This window comes from Ovis canadensis, chromosome 9 (genome assembly GCF_042477335.2).
Source record: "Ovis canadensis isolate MfBH-ARS-UI-01 breed Bighorn chromosome 9, ARS-UI_OviCan_v2, whole genome shotgun sequence".
Lineage (NCBI taxonomy): Eukaryota > Metazoa > Chordata > Mammalia > Artiodactyla > Bovidae > Ovis > Ovis canadensis.
In genome coordinates, this window is record NC_091253.1 from 90,369,536 (window position 1) to 90,385,705 (window position 16,170).

The 16,170-nt window shown below is 41.9% G+C and overlaps 1 protein-coding gene across 22 annotated transcripts in view; it reads right to left on the reverse strand.

Annotated features, from left to right (window-relative positions):
* The window catches only part of CPQ (carboxypeptidase Q), a 567,207-nt gene that overhangs the window by 447,986 nt on the left and 103,051 nt on the right, over nucleotides 1–16,170 (reverse strand). The window contains exon 1 of one of the 22 annotated variants that reach the window (XM_069600547.1): nucleotides 6,356–6,486. The exons of the other annotated variants lie outside the window; for them this stretch is intronic. The gene's annotated coding sequence lies outside the window, so the exon portion shown is untranslated. Of the gene's footprint in view, nucleotides 1–6,355; nucleotides 6,487–16,170 lie in introns of those variants that run through there. 22 annotated transcript variants of the gene reach the window in all.

A 16,170-nucleotide genomic window follows, 5' to 3' on the forward strand; every position in this document is an offset into this window, starting at 1 on the left:
CTCAAAGATAACCCAAACAGAAGCAGTTGTCAAGAAAATGGCCATAATATTAGAGCTGCATCAGCTACTTTGTAACCAAAATGGTAACTCCAAGAGTACTGTCCTGATATCACTGAGCAGTTAAACCAATATCAGCACCACCAATCTGTCCGTTATGTGAGAAAAACAAGCTACATTTGTTACAGCCACTGTTAATTGGATTTTCTGTTATTTACAGATGTCAACAGTTGGTAAAGAATCTGCTGCAATGCAGGAGACCCCAGTTCGATTCCTGGGTTGGGAAGATCTGCTGGAGAAGGAAAAGGCTACCCACTCCAGTATTCTTGGGCTTCCCTGTGGCTCAGCTGCTATGTGGGAGATCTGGGTACAATCCCTGTGTTGGGAAGATTCCCTGGAGAATGGAAAGGCTACCCACTCCAGTATTCTGGCCTGGAGAATTCCATGGAATCTATAGTCTATGGGGTTGCAAAGTGACAGACATGACTGAGCAACTTTCACTTTCACCTTATATTTCTAACTGCTATAGTACTTTCAGGCCTTCTTGGGGATCCGTAATTAAATATATTATTCATACTAATTAACACCATAAGTGTAATCAGTTCAGTTCAGTTGCTCAGTCCTATTTGACTCTTTGCGACCCCATGAATCACAGCATGCCAGGCCTCCCTGTCCATCACTAACTCCCGGAGTCCACCCAAACCCATGTCCATCAAGTCGGTGATGCCATCCAACCTCTCATCCTCTGTTGTCCCCTTCTCCTCCTGCCCTCAGTCTTGACCAGCATCAGGGTCTTTTCAAATGAGTCAGCTCTTCGCATCAGGTGGCCAAAGTATTGGAGTTTCAGCTTCAACATCAGTCCTTCCAATGAACACCCAGGACTGATCTCCTTTAGGATGGACTGGATGGATCTCTTTGCAGTCCAAGGGACTCTCAAGAGTCTTCTCCAACACCACAGTTCAAAAGCATCAATTCTTTGGTGCTCAGCTTTCTTTATAGTCCAACTCTCATATCTGTACATGACTACTGGAAAAACCCTAGCCTTGACTAGATGGACCTTTGTTGACAAAGTAATGTCTCTGCTTTTTAATATGCTGTCCAGGCTGGTCACAACTTTCCTTCCAAGGAGTAAGCATCTTTTAATTTCATGGCTGCAGTCACCATCTGCAGCGATTTTGGAGTCCACCAAAATAAAGTCAGCCACTGTTTCCGCATCTATTTGCCATGAAGTGAAGGGAACAGATGCCATGATCTTCATTTTCTGAATGTTGAGCTTTAAGCCAACTTTTTCACTCTCTTCTTTCACTTTCGTCAAGAGGCTCTTTAGTTCTTCACTTTCTGCCATAAGGGTGGTGTCATCTGCATATCTGAGGTGATTGATATTTCTCCCGGAAGTCTTGATTCCAGCTTGTGCTTCCTTCAGCCCAGCATTTCTCATGATGTACTCTGCCTATAGGTTAAATAAGCAGGGTGACAATATACAGCCTTGATGTACTCCTTTTCCTATTTTGGAACCAGTCTGTTGTTTCATGTCCAGTTCTACCTGTTGCTTCCTGACCTGCATACAGGTTTTCTCAAGAGGCAGGTCAGGTGATCTGGTATTCCCATCTCTTTCAGAATTTTCCACAGTATATTGTGATCCACACAGTCAAAGGCTTTGGCATAGTCAATAAAGCAGAAATAGATGTTTTTCTGGAACTCTCTTGCTTTTTCAATAATCCAGTGGATGTTGGCAATTTGATCTCTGGTTCCTCTGCCTTTTCTAGAACCAGCTTGAACATCTGGAAGTTTACGGTTCACGTACTGCTGAAGCCTGGCTTGGAGAATTTTAAGCATTACTTTACTAGTGTAATAAGGAAGAATAAATCTGACACCATATTGGATCTTTTCTTTTACTTTAACCTTTGTATTCTATGCTTTTGCTTCAAGTTAAGAATGTTGCCTATAGCCTGAAATATACAAGATAGCCCATTCTCCAGGTTCTTAGCTTTAAAGGTTTAATGCTTTTCCATTCATATAGAGATAAAAAGTTGCAGAATAACATGTGTCTTGTTGAACGTTTACAGGAACATCCTGACCTGACCTAAGAGGACAGCTGCAAGAACAAAGGATTCCCACACCAAGAAGTTTGCAACAACCAATAACACCTCCTCCATTTTTAGCACAAAAGCAGCCTGAATTCTAACTCAGGTAAGATGGTTCTTTGGGACACTAGTCCACCACTGTCTCAGTCTACTAGCTTTCCAACTAAAGTCACTATTCCTTGCCCCAACAACTCTTTTTTGATTCATGGGCCTGTCATGTGACAAGCAGTACAACCTTGAACTCAGGAACATAAGCAAAGCCTAGGACCTAGCATATGGTCTACCTAGACTTCCCACATGCAACTAACTTCTAAATTTCCAGGACCAAACTCAGAATCTTCCCTTCCAAACCTGCTCCTGTTCCGCACCCTGGGTCAGCAAGTTAGAAACTACACTGTGTTGTTGAATTCTTCCCTCTTCCTTGGGGAAACAGGTGAACAGACAGCAGGTCATGTAACTCCACCTTCAGATTCTTTCTCGACCCATTTCCCTCTTTTCCAGTTTACCATCACTTCCCTAGCTCAGAACCTCATTACCCTTCTTGTGAAACCCTTCCTCACATATCTCGCTGCCTTAAACTCAGGTCCCTTTGTAATCTGTGTTCCATGCTGCCATCAGCTTTATCTAGGAGCCAAACTGAATGATTGGGCTTAAAGCGTCTGTTGCCCGGTTTACTGTTCGGTGTTCTGGATGTGGCTTTCTTGACAGTTGTTTCCTGGTGTTCTCCCACCCTGATGTTGCAAGCCCTAATGAACATTTGCCATTCCTTTAAGTCAGGAAAAACTCTTTACACCTCACTAATTCTGCTCCTGCTGTTTCCTCTGCCAAAAACGCCTTTTCATCTCTTCTCCTCCTGGAGAACTCATGATCAAAACCGAGGTCCAGCTCATCAGTCTCCAGCTCCAGGCAGAATCATTTGCTACCTTTTCAGGAGTGCACTGTATGCTCTATGTCTTTGCGTCTGTCACCCTGTTGGAGTATACATCACTTAACAGCAGTAATATTTCACTTTTATAAAATTCATCAAGAAAATTCGCTGGAAGGAATGTGTTCTATATGTTTTTTATACTAAGCAAATTGCACAATGTGTGTCCTAAGTCACTTCAGTTGTATCCAACTCTGCAACCCTGGACTGTAGCCCACCAGGCTCCTCTCTCCATGGGAGTCTCCAGGCAAGAATACTGGAGTGGGTTGCCATGCCCTCCTCCAGGGGATCTTCCCAATCTGGGGATTGAACCCATATCTCTTATGTCTCCTGCACTGTCAGGCAGGTTCTTCACCATTAGTGCCTCCTGGGAAGCCCAAATATCACAATATCTGTCAGTAAATATTTATAGAAAAATAAGTTCATCAAACAAGCAGTTATATTTCACAACAGAAGTATACAGCTCCGATTCATCAGTTTAATGATTACTTTTCCTGCATCAGACATTAGTTTGCTCCTTTAAACTCTAGCATATTTGCAACTTTCTTTCATAAAGGGAGTCAAGTGACCTGAGACTTAGTCCTGGCTGTCCCTCTCTAGATGCATGACCTTAAACAATTGATCTGAAGTCTCTCTTTACATGTAAAATAAAGGGTTACATTCCAGCTCTAACATTCTATTATGGATTTTCTTAAATATTTAATATCAGTCACACTTTCTTTATACTCCGTACTAGCACTTGAATAAATTGCCTTCTACCATTTTGCCTCCTCCCACCAGCCGAAGTCAAGTGGACCTCAGAAAGTATCACTACAAACAAAGCTAGTGGAGGTGATGGAATTCCAGTTGAGCTATTTCAAATCCTAAAAGATGATGCAGTGAAAGCGCTGCACTCAATATGTCAGCAAACTTGGAAAACTCAGCAGTGACCACAGGATTGGAAAAGGTCAGTTTTCATTCCAATCCCAAAGAAAGGCAATGCAAAAGAATGCTCAAACTACCACACAATTGCACTCATCTCACATGCTAGTAAAGTAATGCTCAAAATTCTGCAAGCCAGGCTTCAGCAATACATGAACCATGAACTTCCTGATGTTCAAGCTGGTTTTAGAAAAGGCAGAGGAACCAGAGATCAAGTTGCCAACACCAGCTGGATACCGGAAAAGCAAGAGAGTTCCAGAAAAAAAATATCTATCTCTGCTTTATTGACTATGCCAAAGCCTTTGACTGTGTGGATCACAATAAACTGTGGAAAATTCTTCAAGAGATGGGAATACCAGACCACCTGACCTGCCTCTTGAGAAATCTGTATGCAGGTCAGGAAGCAACAGTTAGAACTGGACATGGAACAACAGACTGGTGCCAAATAGGAAAAGGAGTACGTCAAGGCTGTATATTGTCACCCTGCTTATTTAACCTATAGGCAGAGTACATCATGAGAAATGCTGGGCAAGGAAGCACAAGCTGGAATCAAGACTGCCGGGAGAAATATCAATCACCTCAGATATGCAGATGACACCACCCTTATGGCAGAAAGTGAAGAAGAACTAAAGAGCCTCTTGATGAAAGTGAAAGAGGAGAGTGAAAAAGTTGGCTTAAGGCTCAACATTCAGAAAACTAAGATGATGGAATCTGGTCCCATCACTGAGTGGCAGTCCCATTCGCAGAGGCAATCCCAGGAGCTCTGGGTTGGGAGGTGTGGGGGTGGCAACCTGCTAAGACATCTACCAGCAGACCTCTCTCCTTTCACTGGCCACACTGAACACCCAGAGCCCCTCTCTACAAATGTCAAGTGACCGTCTCTCTCTTATCCCTTCACAGCCCATCAGGATGAGCCACAGAGTTAACTCCTTTTTGTCCCTTGACATTTTATTGCTTACCAGTGTGCAGTTTTGAGAAATTTTAAGAAAACTGTTTGGGCTCACTTTACCAATTTTTTCCCAGATTTCTTTATCTCTTTCTTGACTATATAAGATAACAAAGCCTTAATTCCTACTGTTCAAAAACAGGCATCTTTGTCATATAGCTGAATGTAACTGACTTTTGACCTACATCATGCTGAGACTAAAAGCAATAAATATGAAGCTTCCTTACATGTTGCTTCAGGGAAACAATACGATTAAAATGCCAATAAATTAAATCAACCATGAACTCTAGGACAAACTTTATCTTCTTGGCTTGCAAAATCTGTACAGAAACTTCAAATAGATAATGAGACAGCTCTTGGTCCCTTTGTTAGTGAAGGATGCTGGACTGACAATGAGGGTGGATCCCTTTGAGAACAGGGGTCCATGATCAGTGACTCTGCCACATGTGTTCATATCTGCAATCAGCAGCCATGCCAAGCACATACAGTCAACAAAAATACAGAACAAGTCATGAAGAATGCAGCCCATACCCTTTGGGGAGCCAAATGCAAAGCAGGTAATCATAGGTGGAAGTATTTCTGAGGTCCTGTGATCCGAGAGAACTGAAGAAAAGGAGAAAACGCCATGGGATTTTAGTCTCATAAAGTCCTAGTTTTCTAGAACTTGGACCCCCAAAGTAAAAGAAATAACAGGAAATGCTTTGTTTCTGTCAGTAAAACCAGTGAAGCATTTGTCTTCGATCTGGTGATGTTAATAAAAACTACTACAAGGCACAGCAGTCTCTTCCAGAGGAAAGGCAGAGAATATGGCCCTTCTTGAATCAGACAAAATGCAGAAGGCTTCCAGAGACTCTGCTGCAGAAAACTATAAAGCTAGAGATATATAGATTTAATTACGACTTGCTAATACAGGGTTACAGTAAGCTGACTGTACTAGTGGGGTTTTACTGCTAAACAGCATGTTTTCCCCCATCTCTCTTCCCCTGAACTGGTTAATAATAAGTTCCAAGGAGCACTCTGGTAGAGATGTAAGTAATTTCCTTTGGAACATGCCTTTTTGTTTCCCTCGCTTTAGCCAGCCCCCCCACACCCCATTCTATAAACACAAAAGCTGAAAGACTCACTGAATCGTGCTGCAAACACAGTTCTTATTACAGCCCAAGCCAGGGAGCCCTGTTCAGCAAGTCACTAACTGCAAAATTTGCTATTAAACCTGTCAGACAGACCTGGATGAAACTGTGGGCGTCACTAAACAGCTGTTAAGTTTCATGAGCTTAAAAAGAAAATACCATCTAGCTATGCACTCACTGTGAACAGAAACTCACCATTCAGTTTTAAAACCTGATCTGCAGATACTCTTTTCCCCAAATCCTAACATTTGCTCTCTGCTATGAGATGGCTGCCACACAGCACCATCAGCAAACATGAGACAGCACACACACACACACACACACACACACACACCCGCACATGCGTGCTCACTTGACAACTGTGCGTGCTCCCTCCTCTTGCAATGGGAGCACTCAGCACCCGTTGCTTCAGGCTCCTGCACCTCTCAGTGGTGTCAAGGGGAGATGAATGCGCTGAGCCCTCCCTGTCCCAGTGGTCACACATTAATCAGAGGCGGCAAAAGAAAAGAGTTAAGCCAAACAGATTCACAGTAATGGAGCTAAAACAATTACTCAAAGTGCTTAATCAGTCAATGTAAAATAAAACCCTGGTAGCACTCCATCAGAGCACAGCCTGCCAAATTATCCTGGGGAGAAAGAACACTCATAAAACAAGTTTTCTACAAAGTGGAGAAATCAAGGTGATACAGCAGATGTTTGACAGCAGGAAATTAAAAAGCCAATTTTAAAAAATAAAAAAAGGAATTAGGGAGACACTCAGAGATGAGTTTGGAGTGTGGAACGACAACAGTGGGGAAAATATATCTCAGTCCAGAGGTGAGAAGGGAGGAGAAAAAAACCTTAAAGAGGCATGGACCACCAGCTGAAAGTAACTTTTCTTAACAGGAAATTTCTAAATCCAGAAAGGAACTTATTAAAAGACAATCATGCTTATCAGGAGACTGTATGATTTAAAGGATAATGAACACAGACTTAAAGAAAAGATTCTCGGATTCCAGATAAAAACTGCAGAAGAAAATAAAAAGAAAAAGAGAATTGTTACCTCTGGGGAGAGACAAAAAAAAAAAAAAAAGGCTTGGGAGGATAGAGAAATAAAAGGTACCGCAGCTTGTCTGGGTTTTGGTGATTTATTCCCCACATCTGACTCAAAAGGATGAAAATAGTCAGGTCACTTAAGTCATTGTTATGGGAAATGAGGTGAGGAAACATGGAGTCGGGAATAATCGCCCATAATTGCCTAGAGGTCTGCTCAATCTGTGAAGGATCGGCCTGTTTCCTAAAAGCAGTGTGTGTGATTTCCCTCCAGAGGATGTAGGAAATTGTACCCTTTGAAACAGATGAGAAGTTTTGGATAACATCAGCTTCGCCTGGAAAGCCCCCAGGTAATGAGTCGGCAGCTCGAAGCCTGCACAGCAGTGTCGGATACGTTTAGTAGCAGATGAGGGGAAGTTTGTTGTGACAGCTGGGCAGAAAAACAAGCCTGAAGGTTAGGTGGATCTGCAACAGCAGACGGTGGTTTGGGTTTGGAAAAAGCAAAGACGTCTTCAGATGAGGAGTACACAGAGAGATGAACAAGAGAAAAACGCAGTGCGGCGGAAGTAGAGGAGCCAGTGGTGCAGACTTCTCGGCAGCATGTCTGTGTCAGGAAGACCCGCTCATCGGTGAGAACGCCCACCCAACACAGTTGTACCGTTCGCTTTTACGGCAGTTAAGGCCTAACCAAGAGGTGGAATAATGTACTACTTGCAAGATGCATAGATGCAGAGTAAACTTGAGATATACTCGAAGATGATTTTACTTTCTGTTTGTCCTCCCCGGAGACCGGCATCCAGGCCTCTGTTCCCTCCACCCAGTCACGAAGGCCATCTCTCAGGCTCTGCACAGGTGAGGGCTGCCGGCCACCCGCCTGCCCCCCAGTGTTCTGTTCAGCCCGGCCCACGGTGCTTCATTTGTTTATTTCTCATCTTCCCTCTGCCGTCACCACTTGCTCAGAGGCCAACCGCTTCCCCTCACGAGGTGTCACCGGCAGGACAGGAGAGACCTCCTGCTGTCCACGAGATGGTCCAGACCAGCATCAGAAGGAAAAGCCCCTGGTGAATTGGAAGCAGGAAGGTAAATGACAAGTGACAGAGATGACGGCTGAAAATCCTCCAGAACTGACCACTCTGTGATCAAGTTCCTCACAGGATGCAGGCGGAAGCGGGAGATAAAGGGAGTAAGAAAACCAGTATTGACCCTTGCCTCAGCACGTGACTGGGCTCTGTGCTTTCATGTATATTATCTGATTTAATCCTCTTCCTCAATCACGGAAGGAAATAATAATAATTACTTCCAAAACAGAGGTTCAGAGAACATCAGGTGATGTGCTTACGCAATCTGAGCGATTTGCTCATTGTCACTTGAGTACTAAAATGCAGAAGCTTTTCCACTGCTTCTCTGAAGGGGTAACTTTGACTCAACTTTTGAAAAGCCTTGCCTGACTTGATAAGTTTGGGTTGGATGATCCTCCTATAGGTCCCAGTGCTACTCTGTTCCAAGTACTTTCTCCATGGTACGTATCACTCTGCATCATAAATCGCCTGTTTCTCAACCTCTGTCTCTAGGCTGAAGGCTCACTGAAGGCAACAGCTGTGGTTCAGTGTCCCTTAGCGCTAAATACAATGCCTGGGCTCTATGTGCTTGAGGAATGCTGGCCAGAAATGAGAGTCCCACCCCATGCTGTCTCTGAATAGTACTGCTTGGAATTTTAATTTAACCAAGTGCTTAGCACACTGAAAAGAGAAGCTGCAAAGATTAAACGTGTCCTACTTTCAAGCTCCTACTGTATAGTCTCAATGGTACTAATGCTATTATGTGGAACATGTTTATGGACTTGTGAAAGAAATAGGGTGTTTAAATGCAAGTGACTATACAATGCCACGGTACTTGCTATTCCCTGGTTGAAAATGAATGTTAGGTGGAAATGTTTGTGTCTGATAGTAGGGTTTTTTCCCAGGTTCTATTCCATAGAGTAATGAGAACACTGTAAGTTTAGTCTTCACTCTTAAGAGTCCCACAGACACCAATCATTCCCATGCAATATCACAACTTCAAAATGTATAAGGTGCTCTGAACTTTGGTGGAATCTTTCTTTTAGAGATGGGAACAAGAAGAGACCCAAATTATCAATACCTCTTAGCCAATGTTTTCAGGAGACATTCTGGTTTCTGCACCGTAGAACCCATGCAACTATTTCAGCAATTATATTCCAATGCCTAACTCCAAAGCAAAAAATATGTGGCTTAACCACCAGGAATGTGTGTACTAAGTTCAAGCCCAGAGCAGAATGACTGTGTCCGAGTTATCATCCCTGAAACCCTATCAGTTAATAAAGTCTAATCAATCCAGAAAACCAGTGTAAAAAGGTCAGCCAAACAACTATGTCCAGACTGAAGCAAATCTGCCTCTAGTTACTTTTCTCTCTTGTTCTAAACATATCTAAGTACAGACTTTCATAAAGGCATGTGCAAAGGCTGGTTTTACTGAATTCCACACCCAGTGGGGATAACAAATTGTGGATTAAAAAAAAGTAACCTCTAGCTACTAGAACCAGACTTGAATGTGCATTTAATTCAAAGGTACTGAACTCTATGAAAAAAAGCTCAACCTTTCTCAATTTGCCAAGGTATTTTGTGGTTCCATGCTGAAATATCTGGTCTGCCAACACTGTAAGGAATCTCCTCTCGGTCTCCTCACTGGCTGGACTGGATATTTCCTAAAGCATACAAGAAAAGAGTTGCCCAAATGCTACTGGGATAGTGGAAATTCTAATAGGCCTGAAAGCTGATGGCTAATATTCTTGTATTTTTCACCTTATTTTTTGAGTCTTCATAACATTAGTCCAAATGTTTTCAGCCACTTTTTAAAGCAGCTTTATTGAAGTATAATTAACATATAGTAACATTGTATATTTAAAATACACAATTTGATGAGTTTTGACATATGTTTAAACTCATGGGACCATCACAATTAAGATAATGAACATATTCTTTCAAACTCTCAAAAGTTTCTTCACACCCTCTGCTTGACAATCCCTCCCTTCTACTCCACGTTGAACCCTTTTACCCTAGCCCAAGGAAACCACTGATCTGCTTTCCATTAATAAACATTAGTTTGCATTTAGTAGAATTTTATATAAATGGAAGTATATAGTATGTATTCTTATGGCTGGCTTCTATGACCCATCATAGCTATTTTGAGATCCAGCCACATTGTAACATGTAAGGTCATTTCTTTTTATTGCTGAGTAAAATTTCATTATTATGGATATACTGCAGTTAATGTATCCATTCAAGTGTTGATAGATATTTCGGTGGTCTCCAGTTTGGGGCAATGACAAATAGAACTAGTATAAATATTTGTGCAAACTCTTTGTATGAATATATGCCCTAGTAATGGAATGACTGGACCATGAATGTATGTTCAACTTTTTTTAAAAAATGCCAAATTGTAGTAGAGCCTGAAGTCAGGCAAGTTGATTCCTCCAGTTCCATTCTTCTTTCTCAAGATTGCTTTGGCTATTTGAGTTTTTTTGTATTTCCATACAAATTGTGAAATTATTTGTTCTAGCTCTGTGAAAAATACCGCTGGTAGCTTGATAGGGATTGCATTGAATCTATAGATTGCTTTGGGTAGTATATTCATTTTCACTATATTGATTCTTCTGATCCATGAACATGGTATATTTCTCCATCTATTAGCGTCCTCTTTGATTTCTTTCACCAGTGTTTTATAGTTTTCTCTATATAAGTCTTTAGTTTCTTTAGGTAGATATATTCCTAAGTATTTTATTCTTTTCATTGCAATGGTGAATGGAATTGTTTCCTTAATCTCTTTTTCTATTTTCTCATTATTAGTGTATAGGAGTGCAAGTGATTTCTGTGTGTTGATTTTATATCCTGCAACTTTACTATATTCACTGATTAGCTCTAGTAATTTTCTGGTGGAGCCTGTTTTTCAAAGTGATTGTGCCATTTTACATTCCCACTAATAGTATATGAGAACTCTAGTTCTTTCATATCTTTGCCATACTTGGCATGGTCAGTCTTTTCTTATTTTCCTAATGGTGGCTTTGTAGTTTTATTTTATATTTCTCTAGTGACTAACAATTCTGAGTATATTTTCATGTGCTTATTTGCCAACTACATATCTTTTTTGATGAAGTATATATTCAAATCCTTTGCCTATTTTTTATTGGGTTATTTTCTTATTAGTCAGATCTCATAGCTCTTTATATATTCTGGATATCAGTTCTGTATCAGATCTATGACTTCCAAATATATATATATATTTTCCCCATCTTTGATTTGTCTTTTCATTTTCTTAACAGTGTCTTTTGCAGAACAGAAGTTTTCAATTTTGAAAAAGCCAAATTTATCAATTTTTCCCCAAAACTTATTATAAAGCTAATGTAATCAAGATAGCATGGTACTGGAGTACAAATGATCAATAGAGCAGAACAAAGACTACAGAGATCAACTCACATTTATATAAACAACTGCTTTTCAACCAAGACCCAGAGGCACTTCAGGAAAGAGAGGAGGTTCTTTTCACAAAACTGTTGCTAAAACAATTAAATACCTATACAAAACAGAAGAAAAATCTCACTTCAATACATATATCATGAGTTCAATTATGTTCCCCTCTCAATTCATATGTTGGGGACTTCCCTGGTGGTCCAGTGCAATGAACCATGCAATGCAGAGGACATGGGTTCGATACCTGGTCAAGGAACTAAAATTCCATATGCTGAGGAGCAACAAAGCCCGCATACTACAATTACTGAGTCCACATGCCACAAACGGAGTCTGTGTGCCACAACAAAAGATCTCACATGACACAACTAAGACCCAGCACATCAAATAAATAAATATTTTTTAAAAAGTTCAAGTCCTAATTTGCAGTACTTCAGAATGTGACTGTTACTTAGAGAGAAGGTTTTTAGAGGGTTAATTTAAAATTCGGTCATATGGGTGACCCATAATACAGCGTGACTCATGTCCTTATTAGAAGAAGTCAGAACTCAGATATACATAAGGGAAGGACTATGTGAAGGTGAAAACAGCCACCCAGAACCCAAGGGGAAAGGCCTCAGGAAAAGTAACCCTGTTGATACTCCAACCTTAGGCTTCTGGCCTCCAAAATTGTAAGAAAATAAATGAATTGTTTAAGCCACTCAGTCTGCAGCACTTTGTTATAACAGCCCTAACAAACACCCAAAACTTTCACCATATATAAAAATTGACTCAAGATGGATCACAGATCTAAATTTAAAACTTAAAACTATATAACTTCTATATAAAAAATATTTGTGACCTCGGTTACAAAAAGATTTCTAAGATACAACACGAAGTAAGATTCATAATGAAAAAACTGATAACTTGGGCTCATTTTTTAAGCATTTTTCCTTAAAAAAAAAATCTTATGCAGAGCCCCTATATATAGAAGAGATATAAACAGAGCTTCTTTTGAAGAGGCAAGGATCCTGGATAGTTTCCTTAGTCCTTCCGTCACCTTCCTTTGTGTGAGAAAGATGTCTCTGAGACATCTCTGCAGAACACAGAGCTCAAGAATAAAAAGTGGAAGCCATTAGATTTTATTAACAGGATGTTTGGATCTGCCCAAAATAATAACCACTGTTTGGATCTCACTGTTTGGATCTGCCCAAAATAATAACCACTAGCTTTTATTGTGAAGAGGGAAGTGGCAACCCACTCCAATACTCTTGCCTGGAAAATCCCATGGACGGAGGAGCCTGGTGGGCCGCAGTCCATGGGGTCGCTAAGGGTCGGACACAACTGAGCGACTTCACTTTCACTTTTCACTTTCATGCACTGGAGAAGGAAATGGCAGCTCACTTCAGTGTTCTTGCCTGGAGAATACCAGGGACAGGGGAGCCTGGTGGGCTGCCGTCTCTGGGGTCGCACAGAGCCAGACATGACTGAAGCAACTCAGCAGCAGCAGCAGCAGCTTTTATTGAGAGGCTATTAAGGCATTATGTAATGTGATAGATACTTTATTATTTGCTTTTTTTCCTTTTAATCCCATGATGTAGATGTTATTTATATTCACACATGAGGAAAATTAAGGCTCTCATGGCTGGTACATTTCACAGGTGAAACCTGAACCCAGATCTGACCCCCATGTCCATTATCTTTCAGGGACACCTCACAGTATCTTGAAATCAAACATTAAAGATAAGAACCTAGAGTTTTGTGGCCATCAACCAGTTGTACAAAATAACTGTCAATTCTAAAACATGAAATTATTTCCCCAGAAAAATAAACTCTAGCTAAAAATAATATATTATAAACATCCTGATAGACTTCCAATAAAGCCATGCCAGCATGTGATAGTGTACTCTAGGGGGAGGTTTTTTGGCAAGTCTCTTCTCCCAGACATACACACACCCATACCTTCACTACTATTAAGCAAGGGGTGCATGGGGGCGTTGCAGCTGATAAATTCCATTTGTTTAAAAGCCTAGCTAGGGGCTTCCCTGATGGCTCAGCGGTAAAGAATCTGCCTGCCACTGCAGGATTTAATCCCTGATCCCTGGCTCAGGAAGATCCCCTGGAGAAGGAAATGGCAACCCACCCCAGTATTCTTGCCTGGGAAATTCCATGGACAGAAGAGCCTGTCAGGCCATAGTCCATGGAGTTGCAAAAGAGAAGGACACGACTCAGTGACTAAACAACAACAAAAGGCCTAGCTAAGCTAGTTTACTGTGGTCTATACAGGAGAGGGTTAGGATAGCAGTGGTGATGAATATATTAATATCACACAAAGAGTAAAGAGATGGAGCCCTGATAAGATTTGATACTATTAGTAGAGGTAACAGTTAAAATAATATCTGAAAGTGAAAGCTGTTCAACCATGTCCAACTGTTTGCTACCCCATGGACTATACAATCCATGGAATTCTCCAGGCCAGAATACAGGCATAAGTGCTAGTCGTTCCCTTCTCCAGGGGATCTTCCCAACCCAGGGTTCAAACCCAGGTCTCCCGCACATTGCAGGTGGATTCTTTACCAGCTGAGCCACCAGGGAAACCCCAAATAATATCTACTCCTTCTCAAGTCATAGGGACTTAATATCACATGGCACCCCACTCCAGTACTCTTGCCTGGAAAATCCCATGGATGGAAGAGCCTGGAAGGCTGCAGTCCATGGGGTCGCTGAGGATCAGACATGACTGAGCGACTTTACTTTCACTTTTCACTTTCATGCATTGGAGAAGGAAATGGCAACCCACTCCAGTGTTCTTGCCTGGAGAATCCCAGGGACGGGGGAGCCTGGTGGGCTGCTGTCTATGGGGTCTCACAGAGTCAGACACGACTGAACTGACTTAGCAGTAGCAGTATCTCATTTAATTCTCACAACTCTGGAAGCTAGGTATCAATAGCATAGTATTATAGATGAAAGAGAGGCTTAGAAAGGATAAATGGTGGGGTCACACAGTGAATGAGGGACAGAGTCGCAATCTGCACCCAAATTTTTGACTGCAGAGCTGATTCTCTGAACCCCTGCTGCAGGGTGCCTCTCTCACGGAGAAGGAGCACAGAAAACAGAAAACTTCTCCACCCTGAGTGATTTCTCCTACCTCTTTGTCCCTTCACTCTAGTTCCCTAGGGTAGGGCAGTCACACCCCTGATCACCCTACAGACCCTACAGAGGGGGATCCCATTGAGGAAGTCAATGTAAGGCTTCTGGGAGAGGAATATGTGGGGTGCTGAGAGGAGTGGATGGTGCAGAGAGCTCTGGCCCCTGGAGGCGGTGAAGTCACATCGGAGGGCGACGAGTCTGCAAGGCAGTTTATCTGCATGTGATGGCATCACAGGCTTCAGGCCAGCCTAGGCATGTCAAGCCTTCCTCCCAGACATGCAGCCTTCCTCCCATAAGCCGAAAACCCAGCCTGGCCAGGCCTCCTTGCTCGAAACCACCTCACACCAAAAAGGCTTTAGAAAGAACAGGAAAACGCTTGTCACCTACGACCTCCTCACTTTGTCACTAGACCATTAGAGACTCAGAAGGGAGGTTTTCACCTGAAACAGCTGCGTATTTCCTAAGACTTCTCAGACAAAATGCTCAGCCACACAACAGTTTAATCAACACACAACCTGAGACTTTTATAGCTTTAGTTTTTCTTGTTAGAAGACTGTGCCTCTCTCTGACATAATTACAAGTTCCATATTTTTGCCCTAAGGCTAAAATGTAAATCATTTCCTGGTACACCACAACTTCCCAGCACTGACTATATAAGGGAAGGCTGCATAGCATTTAAAATTAAAAACATCATTTTCCTGAATGTGTGTGTCATTATGATGTTTACCAATGTGTTTTTGCAGCTTAAGTCCCAGTTCTTATGTATTTCAGTCAAAGACCCGCTGGCAGCATGATAGAAGCTAAGCACTGTAGCCTAAAACTCGCCAATTTTTATTCTCTTTGGCTTCTCTGAGTTCCTTCATAGGATAATTTACGGGGCTCCAGAATATTGATTATAATGCTTATAACCAGCAGGGGCTAAATTCTTCTCAGTTGGTTAAAGTCCTCCTTTGGGCCCTGAGAAATATTGCTCCCTCCCATTAGCCATGAGAGCATTGCCATTGACAGACCTGGGAAAAAAATCCTGACTCCTCCACTCATAAGCTTGCAGAAAGTTCTTTCACCTCTCTGAACTTATGTTTCCTCCTTCACAGTATGGGAATGGTAACATCAGATTTCTAGAGTTCTCAAAAGTGACACAGGTTGCCAACAGCCTCTGGGCATAAAACCAGTGTTCAGTACATGCTAGTTCCTGTCACTTTCTCTGGCCCTCTTATACACACAGCTCTCCCAATCCTACCCCGACAATAAATCCCGGGTTTGTAAGGGTCATAGGGAGGAGAATGAAATTTGTAATCATAGCTCAGGAAATCATTAGAAACGGCGCAGCCTTTTAAAAGCTAGGCTGTGTTGAACATCCTCACTGGCTGTGTCCAATATAAAGCTAAGAGGGAGCCAAGTAGCTAAGAGCTTGGGTTATGAAACCAGAGAAACCTAGGCTCAAAGTGCAGCCCTATCAGTGTGAGCTGTGTGACCTTGGTCAAGTTGCCTAACCTGTCTAAGCTGCGGTTCCCTTGTGTGCAAC